Raw genomic sequence first — 9,728 nt, 5'->3', positions numbered from 1 at the left:
GATATGTGGGACAAATTAGAAGTGACATATGAAGGAACCACCAAGGTCAAAAAATCAAAGATTGCTGCCCTGGTCAATGAATACAACCTATTCAAAATGGAAGAGAATGAGAACATTGAAACAATGTTTGCCAAATTCAGTAATATCGTTTGCGAACTGAAATCACTGGGGATGATTTATCCGCATAGCCTGCAAGTCCAGAAGCTGGTCCGAAGTCTCTAAAAAATTTAGGAAATCAAAGCTGCCATTCTGGAAGAAAAAGATCTTCACAACACGACATATGATGAACTAAGAGGTATCCTCATTGCATATGAATGGAATTATATCAATAGGTACCATAAAGAGAAAGAAAAAACCAGTAGCCTTCAATGCTGCACCAACTAAAGAAGAGGACATTTTGGAAGATGCCAATAGTGAAAGAATGACCCTCATTAACCGTGGAGTAAGGTAGATCATGAGACAGAGAAAACAAAGATCCCAAAGAGCCAAAAATAATGACTCCACTAGAAACAATGATCGCTGTTATCACTATGGAAGGCCTGGCTACTTCAAACAAAATTGTCTAGAATTAAGAAGAAGAACATTCAAGAAGAATCAAAATTTTGGATCCTGGAGTGATGAAGATGAAACCGAAGAAGAAATAGAAGCTGCCAATATGTGCTTCATGGCAACAGGTAAATCTAGCAAGGTAAGACTACACAATTGTGATAATTATAATATTCTTGAATCTAATTTAGATATGATAACTGACGAGCTTCAAAAAGTTATAGATGAATATAACAAACTTGTTCAAGATAAAAAAAAGTTGCGAAGCTCGATTTGAACAAAAACTCGAAGAGGAACAAAAAAGTTATCAAATAAACATCAAAGCATGTCAAATTAAAATTGACTTACTTCATGAAGAGCTTGATGATGTAAAAATAAAATTAAACAGTATTAAGAAATCACCAACAGTTTTGTGAGATCAAACTCTTTTAAAAACAATTCAAGTTCCTCATCAGAATCGTTTAAATCAGCCATGACCTCTTTCTTCTATCGAGGACTTGTCTGTTTCATCTGTGGGCAGATAGGGCACAAATCCTACAGCTTCAGGCATAAGCCCAAAAGTGTGTGAGTTTGGAAGCCCAAAGAAAGCATATCTAATCCGCAAGGACCCAAGAACACTTGGGTGACTAAACAAAATTAATTTTCTTGGTTTATAGGAACATGTCCGCAAGAGTTATAAGAAGGTAATGTGGGTCATTGATAGCCGATGTTCTAGACACATGACTGAAAATAAAAGAAAACATTTTTGCCTTAAAGAATATAGATGGAGGATCAGTCAGATTCGGTGACAACGCTAGAGGCAACATCATCGGAGTCAGATCAGTAAAGCTCAGCTCCTCACGTGAGTTTACTGTAGTGTATTTGGTAGACGGCCTCAAGCAAAACTTTCTCAACATTAGTCAGCTGTACAATAACAACAATAACATACCTAGTGTATTCCTACCTAGTGGGGTCTGGGAGGGTAGAGTGTACGCAGACCATACCACTACATCAAGAGAAGTAGAGAGGCTATTTTCGATAGACCCCTGGTAACATCAGTCAGCTGTGTGACACCAAATTTAGAGTCACTTTTAAAGATAAATATTGTTCCATCAAATATGAAAAAAGATACATCTCTCTTATCGATGAATGCTTTGATAATATTTACGTCTTAAATAGTCCTGACTTTGCTACCTTAACCCGCCTCATTGTGCAATCCAATTATATTTGGTTGTTGTACAAAAAGCTTGGGCATACTAGTATGAATATCATTGAGAAACTATCCAGACTGGAATTGGTGAAAGGTCTGTCAAAACTCAAATTTAAAAAGTATCACATTTTGTGATGTCTTTCAATTGGGTAAACAGACTCGACATCATTCAAAGTCAAAGACATTGTCTCTACTACCAATCCCCTTCAAACAATCCACATGGATCTGTTTGGCCCTATCAAAACCGCAAGTATTGGTGGAAAAAGATATGTTCTTGTCATAGTTGATGATTATTTTTGTTTTACTTGGGTAATATTTCTTGCTCTTAAACACGAGGCTTTCACAAACTTTGAGATATTTTGTAGAAAGGTGCAAAGACAAGCTGGATACCTCATCACTTATGTTCACAATAATCACGGAGAAAAATTTGAAAATAAGGCATTTGAGGAGTACTGTGACCAGAATGGGTACTCTCAGAACTTCTCATCACCTCGATCTCCTCAACAAAATGGTGTAGCAATGTAAAAAAATTGGTTTCTTTAGAAAACTGCCCGGACCATATTGTTAGAACATAACCTCCCAGATCACTTTTAGACAAAACATGTCATATCATCAATAGATGCCTGATTAAACCTATCCAAAAAGGATGCCTTATGAACTCTGGAGAGGAAAGAAGCCTAACATCAACTACTTCCATCTTTTTGGATGCAAATTCTTTATCCACAACAATGGTAAGAATAACTTAAAAAAATTTGATCCACGAAGTGATGAAGGTATTTTCCTTGGTATTCACCCACTAGTTGTGCTTACAGAGCTTACAATAAAAGAACTTTATGTATTGAAAAATCTGCGCATATTGTATTTGATGAATCTAATCACCCCCTATGAGTTTAAGCAATAATGAAGAACATGTGAGTGGCCTACAATCCGAAGAAAATTCTAGCTCAACCACTGAGCCATTACAAGACAAGTCGACTATAACCTCTTCGGAGTCGACTTTCACACTAAAAATAGTGAAACCGAGTATTTAAGAGAATGGAAACATGATGCTAGCTATCCAAATAAATTCATCATAAGAAATCCAGATGACAGGGTGTAAACAAGAGCATCATTGAGAAAACAAGCTTCAGTTACCCTTGTATCTCAAATTGAACCAAAGTAAACTGATGAGGCCATCAAATATAAATCATGGGTCGAAGCTGTGTAGGAAGAATTGGACCATTTTGAAAGAAATCAAGTTTGGACTTTGGTTTAAAGACCCAAGAACTGCTCAGTAATTTGAACTAGATGGGTCTACAGAAACAAATTGAATGAAGAAGGTAAGGTTATCGAAAATAAAGCCAAACTTATAGCTCAAGGCTATTCCCAACAAGAAGGTATTGATTATGATGAAACCTTTTCCCCCATGGCAAAGTTAAAATCAATTCAAATTTTATTAACTTTTGCTTCTTTCAAATATTTTAAGTTATATCAAATAGATGTAAAAAAAGCCTTTTTAAATAGTTTCATTCATGCAAAAGTTTTTGTAAAACAACCCCCGAGATTTTGAAAATCTATCTTATCCAAATTATTTTTTTTAGATTGTCAAAGGCACTCTACAATCTCAAACAAGCGCTAAAGGCTTGGTATGAGAGATTGAGTACTTTCCTACTAAATAATAATTTTCAGAGAGGTAAAATTGCTACAACTCTATTTATACAAAAGCTTGATTCAAATCTTCTTATTGTGCAAATTTATATTGATGATATCATTTTTGGTAGTCCTAACATCTCTCTGTCTGAGAAATTTGCTAAATTAATGAAAGAAGAATTTGAAATGAGCCTTATAGGAGAGCTCATATTTTTTTTGGGATTACAAATCAAACAAACTCCTAAAGGTACATTCATCAGTCAAGCTAAGTACACAAAGGAGCTTATAAAAATATTTGGTATGGAGAAAGGAAAAACCTATGAAACTCCAATGAATCCATCCACAAGCCTTGATTCAGATTCGTCTGGAAAGGATGTTGATGAGAAGATGTACAAAAGAATGATTGGATCACTACTCTATTTTATAGCCAGCTGACCAGACATCATGTTCAGCATGTGTAAGTGTGCTAGGTTCCAGACGACTCTCAAAGAGTCTCATCTAGTTGATGTCAAAAGAATAATTCGATACCTAATCAAAACTTAAGACATTAGACTATGGTACCCTTGCTCTTTCTATTTTAATTTAATTGGCTATTCAAACTCTGACTTTGCAGGTGATAAAAGTGATAGACAAAGCACTAGTGGAACATGTCAAATTCTTGGTGATGCCTTAATTTCAGGCACAACAAGAAGCAAACTTCAGTTGCCCTTTCAACAACTAAAGCCGAATACATAACCATTAAAAGTTGTGGTTCTCAAATTTTATGGATTATGCATCAAATACTTTATTTTAATTTGTTTTTTTAACCTATTCCCATAATGTGTGATAACATCAGCGCTGTTAGTTTATCTAAATATAATGTAATACCCTGCATATTTCTAATCCTGTGATTCATACTTAATTACATGACTTACAATGAATATCCTCGTGATAGGATAGCTTATGATGCCTTAAGCATGTTCATATGAGTCACTTAAGGTAATGCAAGCTAAGAGTTTTTGAATCCATCAAGTTTTAGTGTTTGATTTTGAAAAGGTCATCTTTGAATAAGTATAACTTGATGTTAATATGGTATTTTGGCTTATTTATACCCACCAAATATGAGAAAATTGAATTACCTTTCCAATGATACCAATGTCGCCTTAATCCAATACCCGAGCGAAAAGTTATGCCCATTTTCGAGAGAGACAGTAAGCATAGGCGATTGGTTAGGCGCCGCCCAACCCAAGCATAGGAAATTGGTTAGGCATTAGTTAGGCGCCACCCAACCTAGGCATAGGCGATCACTTGTACGCCGCCTAATTCAATTCCAGGTGTCAAAAACACTCTCTCTTGAGCTATTTTAAAGGTAATTAAGTCTTTAAATACTCCTTACATGTCTCTAAACTTAACCCTACAAAATTTATATCTTCTAAACATACTGCAACCCTATTTTCATCTCAAAGCTCATCATCCAAGTTCACTAAAGGAGAAAAACAACTAGGGTTGAATAAGTAAGCTTGAAGATCCGATTTCAAGGAAATTCCTCCGTCAATCATCAAGAATCTTCCTTCTAAGGTATGCGTAGTGTTTATCTATGGATTCAATTCGTTCACAGTGAGTCCTCATTAATTCAAGGATAATATTATTTGATTCATCTATTTATTTCTTCAGTTTAGTCTTATGGAGTTAGTTGGAGATATGTTCCTTCAACTCCTTATTCAGACAGTTTAGAGGCTTTCGAATTTACTTTCAGATTTACATTCAAATTGAGTTGTTTTGGGTATTTTCACCCACTTAATTGTATTCAGTTGAACCTTATGGCTTTACAGTTCTATGTATTCCGCACTATTATATTATGATTTGCAGTATACAGGTACAGATACCAATCATGGGTTAGCTTGTGGTCCCTCGGGGTCATGAGCATCGTGTAACATTTCGGTTCAGTAAATTGGGGTGTTACAAACTTGGTATCAGAGCCTAAGGTTCAATAGAGTCCTAGGAAGTCTGAAAGACGCATCTAGTAGAGTCTAATACATGGGTGTGTTGCGCGCCATATTTATGTGCGGGAGGCTATAAGATGTTTTAGAAACAGTCCCCTTTCTTCATTATTCATGTCATGCTAGTGAGCATAATCACAAGTTAAACTCTCAGTCTAATCCATTCTTCTCTTATTCCAGACCATGGCCCCAAAGAGAAGAAACCAGCCAGCTCCTCAGCCCGAAGATCCTTTGGGCGAACATGTTTTCCATGCGGAGTTTAGAGCCGCATTTACCACACTTGCTCAGTCTATGGCTGTACAGAATGAACAACCACCAGTCATTCCGGCCAATTCAGTGGCCACTCCCAAAGCAGCTAGGGTTCGGGACTTCACCCGGATGAACCCTCCATCTTTCTATAGGTCTAAGTCTGATGAGGACCCTCAGGAGTTCATTGACCAAGTCCAGAAGGTCATTGACATCATGGGTGCTACTTCTATTGAGAGTGCTGAGTTAGCCGCTACCAGTTACAGGATGTTGCTCATGATTGGTACAAACAGTGGAAGTCTGAGAGGTTAGATGATACAGGACCTATCGAGTGGGAGGAATTTGTCATGGCCTTCTTAAACAGATTCTTTCCCCACGAGCTGAGGAAAGCCAAAGTTCTTGAGTTCATCAACCTCAGGCAGGGGAATATGATGGTTAGGGAGTATTCTCTCAGATTTACTCAGCTAGCCAGGTATGCTCCTCATGTGGTTGCAGACAATAGAGCTAAGATGAGCAAGTTCGTATCAGGAGTCAACTATAGCATGGTAAATGAGTGTAGGTATGCGATGCTGATCGGTGATATAAACTTAGCAAGACTCATGACCCATGCCCAGCAAGTAGAAGAGTAGAAGTTTAAGACTAGGGAAAGGCAGAACAAGAGAGCAAGGTCAGGTAATTTCAACTTTGCTCACCCCAAGTCAAATGGAGGAAACCGTTCACAGTTTTGATCCAAGTCAGCCGTTCTAGATCCTTCTTCTGCCAGCGCTCCAGTGCCAAAGTTCAGAGACAGCAATAGAGACAAAGAGCCAGGCTCTAAATATCAGGGCAGTGTTAGCAGTGCCCGAACGAATCCCCTTTGGCAGACTTATGGTAAGAACCACAAGGGAATTTGCAGAGCCGGTAGTGATATCTGTTTTGGTTGTGGAAAGCCAGGCCACAGGATTAGAGAGTGTCTGCAGTCAAGTCTTTAGGGTCAGCAAAATTATTCTACAGCTCAGTCCAGTCGCCCGAACCAGCAGGGTGCCATTTCCAGTGCTACCAGTGGGCAACGCCCAAACAGACTCTATGCTCTTCAGTACCGATAGGATCAGGAAAATTCTCCTGATGTCATTACTGGCACGTTACAGATTTTCCATATTCATGTTTATGCTTTGCTAGACCCAGGTGCATCTTTGTCTTTTGTTACTCCATACATAGCAAGCGATTTTGGAATCAGTCCCGAAGTCCTAGCAGAGCCCTTCTTAGTCTTTATCCGAGTGGGTAAAACCATCATAGCTCGGTGGGTATACAGGAACTGCCCAAGTATGATATCACAGAAATCCACATCAGCAGATTTAGTAGAGTTAGAGATGACTAATTTTGATGTCATTCTTGGCATGGATTGGCTTCATTCCTGCTATGACACAGTCGACTGTAGAAATAGGACAGTTCAGTTTTAGTTCCCGAATGAGCCCTTCCTAGAGTAGAAGGGTAGCATTTCAGCGTTCAGGGGTCAACTTGTTTCCTACCTTCGAGCAAGGAAAATGATTTCTAAGAGGTGTGTGTATCATCTTGAGCATATTAAAGATTTTAGTTCTGAATATCCCAGCCTCAAAACAGTCTCTGTTTTTAATGAATACTCAGATGTCTTTCCCGAAGATCTTCCAGGCATTCCTCCTGAAAGAGAAATAGACTTCGGCATAGACCTTTTTCCGGATACTCAACCTATTTATATTTCACCATACAGAATGACACCAGCAGAACTCAAGAAACTGAAAGATCAGTTGAAGGATCTCTTAGATAAGGGATTCATCAGACCCAGCGTTTCCCCATGGGGTGCGCCAGTATTATTCGTATGTAAGAAAATAGTTCTCTCTGGATGTGTATTAATTATCGTCAACTCAATAAGGTCACGGTCAAGAACAGATATCCTCTTCCCAGGATTGATGATCTATTCGACCAACTTCAGGGTGCCAGTTACTTCTCCAAGATAGACCTCAGATCAGGCTATTATCAGCTCAGAGTTAGAGAATGTGACATTTTGAAGACAGCTTTCCGTACTCGGTATAGTCACTTTGAATTTTTAGCCATGTCATTTGGTCTTACCAATGCCCCCGTAGCTTTTATGGATTTGATGAACCGTGTGTTCAAACAGTACTTGGACATGTTTGTCATAGTCTTTATAGATGATATTCTGGTCTATTCTCGCACAGAGCGTGATCATGCAGACCATCTCAAGATTGTTCTTCAGACTCTCAGGGATCACCAATTATTCGCTAAGTTTAGCAAGTGCGAATTTTGGCTAAGATCAGTAGCATTCCTTGGCCATATTGTTTCCGGTGATGGCATTAGAGTAGATCCTCAGAAAACTGAGGCAGTAAGAAACTGGCCTAGACCTGTATCTCTATTAGATATTAGGAGTTTCTTAGGTTTGGCTGGCTATTACAGATGGTTTGTCGAGGAATTTTCTTCTATTGCATCTCCCATGTCCAGATTGACTTAGAAAAAGATTAAGTTTCAGTGGTCAGATTTATGTGAGAAGAGCTTTCAAGAGTTGAAGACTCGACTCACCTCCACTCCAGTTCTAGCTATTCCAGATGGTTCAGACGATTTTTTAGTCTATTGTGATATATCCAGAGTTGGTTTAGGTTGTGTCCTCATGCAGCATGGTAAGGTCATAGCCTACGCCTCCAGACAGTTAAAGCCACATGAGAAGAATTATTCTACTCATGATCTTGAGTTAGTAGCGGTAATTTTTGCCTTGAAGATTTGAAGGCATTATCTCTATGGAGTTCACGTAGATATCTTCACAGACCATAAGAGCCTCCAGTATGTCTTTTCCCAGAAAGATCTCAATCTTCGCCTGAGAAGGTGGTTAGAGCTCTTGAAGGATTATGACATGAGTGTTCTTTATCATCCGGGCAAGGCCAATGTTATGGACGACGCTCTCAGTCGACTCTTCATGGGTAGTATTTCTCACGTTGAGGATAGCAAAAAAAAGATGGCTCAAGAGATCCATCAGCTTGCCAGATTAGGTGTTCGCTTAGTCGATTCTTCAGAGGGTGGTGTATGTGTTCATAGTAGTTTAGAGTCATCTCTAGTTTCCGAGGTGAAAGAGAAACAAGACAGGGATCCTAGCCTTGTCAAGCTCAAAGAGTCAGTCAGAATCAGAAAGTTAAGGTTTTCTCCCAAGGGGGAGATGGCGTTCTTCGTTGTCAGGGTCGTCTATGTGTTCCAGGTGTAGATGAATTGAGGCAGCGAATTATTGTAGAAGCACATGGTGCGCGATACTCTATTCATTCAGGGGCCACTAAGATGTACCGCAACATGCGGGAGATTTATTGGTGGAGTGGGATGAAGAGAGATGTTGCAGAGTTTGTGGCTAAGTGCTCTAGTTGTCAGCAGGTTAAGATAGAGCATTAGAAACCTAGTGGTTCCATGCAAGAGTTCACCATTCCTACTTAGAAGTGGGAAGAAGTTAACACGACTTTGTGACAGGTTTTCCTAGAACTCATCATCAGCATAATTCAGTCTGGGTCATTATAGCTAGAATGACCAAGTCAGCTCATTTCCTTCCTGTTCGTACTTCTTATTCCGCCGAGGATTATGCCAAACTCTATATCAGGGAGTTAGTCAGGTTACACGGTGTTCCACCATCTATCATCTCATACAGAGGTACCCAGTTTACTTTTCACTTTTGGAAAGGATTCCAAAAGGGTCTCGGTACCCAAGTCCATCTCAACAAAGCATTTAATCCTCAGACAGATGATCAAGCAGAGAGGACCATTCAGACTCTTGAAGATATGCTAAGGGCGTGTGCAATTGACTTCAAGGGAAGTTGGGACGACCACTTGCCTTTGATTGAGTTTGCATACAATAATAGCTATCATTCTAGTATTCAGATGGCTCCATTCGAAGCTCTCTATGGTAAGAGATGTAGATCTCCAATTGGTTGGTTCAAAGTTAGTGAGGCCTCAATCATAGGTCCTGACTTAGTATTCGACGCCTTAGAGAAAGTTTAGTTGATCAGAGAGAGACTCCAGGCTGCTCAGAGCCGACAGAAGTCCTATGCAAATGTTCGTAGAAAGGATCTCGAGTTCAAGGACAATGACTATGTCTATCTTAAGATCTTTCCCATGAAGGGAGTGAAGAGGTTCGGC

This window comes from Capsicum annuum, chromosome 11 (genome assembly GCF_002878395.1).
Source record: "Capsicum annuum cultivar UCD-10X-F1 chromosome 11, UCD10Xv1.1, whole genome shotgun sequence".
NCBI lineage: Eukaryota > Viridiplantae > Streptophyta > Magnoliopsida > Solanales > Solanaceae > Capsicum > Capsicum annuum.
The sequence above is the reverse complement of the archived record's forward strand: the minus strand, read 5'-3'. Positions refer to the sequence as shown.